Source organism: Tupaia chinensis, unplaced genomic scaffold (assembly GCF_000334495.1).
Source record: "Tupaia chinensis unplaced genomic scaffold, TupChi_1.0 Scaffold144045_1, whole genome shotgun sequence".
In the NCBI taxonomy this organism is placed as follows: Eukaryota; Metazoa; Chordata; class Mammalia; order Scandentia; family Tupaiidae; genus Tupaia; species Tupaia belangeri.
This window is the reverse complement of record NW_006203897.1, coordinates 33,912-35,574: the sequence shown is the minus strand read 5'-3', so window position 1 is coordinate 35,574 and position 1,663 is coordinate 33,912. Positions and strand designations below refer to the sequence as shown.

Sequence of the window (1,663 nt, the reverse complement as noted above, 5' to 3'; positions counted from 1 at the left end):
TAAATTTCTCTTTCACCACCAGAATTTGAGTGATATCTTTTTGTCCCAATGGCATCGATTTCATCAATAAACACCATGGATGGTGCCTGCTCTTTAGCAACTCGAAACAGTTCCCGTACAAGTTTGGGCCCATCACCCAGGTGCTTCGGAGTAAGTTCAGAGTCAACTATTCTCAAGAAAGTGGCTGAAGTTTGGTTTGCAACTGCTTTGGCCAACAAGGCTTTACCTGTGCTGGGGAACCATAGAGAATGACCCCCTTGGGGGATTTTATACCTATCTCTTCATAATACTCAGGATGGATGAGAAGAAGCTCCACAGATTCCTTAATCTCCTGGATTTGGTTGTCCAATCCCCCAATATCGGCATAGGTCTCCTGCGGGGCCTTTTCCACCTTCATCACTGTGACCAAGGGATCCATGTCATCCATCAGCACCCCATCACTGCATGCACCTTGTGGTTGAGCAGGACCGAGCAGCCTGGTTCCAACAGATCCCTGTCTATGAGTGAAAGAATGCTGACCTAGTGTTCTGAGCCCTCAGATGTAGACATGATGGTACGATTGTCATCAATAATCGCTTCCAAGTTTCCTACCGACATCAGGGTCCTCCTCAGATCATCCACCTTTGATCTTTCCTCCTCTTGCTTTTCTTCTAATGGTTTCATCTCTTTCTGATTTCTAATGAATTTTTCTTCCGATTCAATAATTTTAACCAGCACTGTGTGTGAGGTATCACCAGTGGCAGTTTTCTGGCAGCATCTAGACCCTTAGTTTTCTTCTTTTTTTTTTTTTTCCCCACTCTAGTTGGGACAGGAGGTTCATACTTCTTGTCCTTGTCATCCTTCTTGCCACCTCCAGAACCATAACCACCACTCTGACTTTGACCCATCTTGTTTTGGCCTCCTGTGGTCTCTTAATGTTTTCTAATCTTGAACTTCGGCAGAATAATCAGCTAAGAAGCTCTGGTTGTTAACTAATGCTTTATATATTTATGTATATATATATACACATATGTGTTAATATATGTACTATATATTAACATGAGTGTGTATATGTATATAGAGTTTATTTTTTCTGAAAGAGAAAAAGAGAACTCTTCCAACAGAGTCTTCATGCCACAATCCATCCCAGCCTCAGCCAGCCAGGATCACGAGCTCGCGCCCACTTCACGAGTGTCTACGCAGAGGCTTCTGCTTGCAAACCCAGAACTCCCCCTGTGGGTCCAGCTGTGCTGCTGCTGCACCACTGTCTGACTCCTAAGGTTATGTTTCAGCTAGTGAGTAATTGTAAAACAAAATGTTCTTCTTCACACAGGGAAAAAAGACATGTAACCTCAGGCCAGCGAGGTGGCACAGTGGTTGAGGCAGCTGGATCCCACATGGCCCACTGTGTGGTCTGAGTCCCGCACTCAGTGGCTTGAAAGACATGCTGATCCCAGAAGTGAAGGATTGTCTGTTGATGATAATGTATATGACAGTGTCATTGACTGGACTGGTGTGCAGTGTATTTATGCTGGGCAAAGTCATTTTATAAGCTATTGTGATGTACAGTGATTGAATGTATAAAATTTAAAAACACACAAAAAAAGAAAAGATCAACACCAGGGCAATTTGACAAGGCAGATTGTTAAAAAAAAAATAATAATTAAAAGAAAAGAGAAAAAGA

At 42.8% G+C, this 1,663-nt stretch overlaps 1 pseudogene; it reads right to left on the bottom strand.

Annotated features, from left to right (window-relative positions):
• The window catches only part of LOC102476866 (26S proteasome regulatory subunit 4 pseudogene), a 1,302-nt pseudogene extending 415 nt beyond the window's left edge, over positions 1 to 887 (bottom strand).
• Positions 888 to 1,663: the final 776 nt, after the last annotated feature.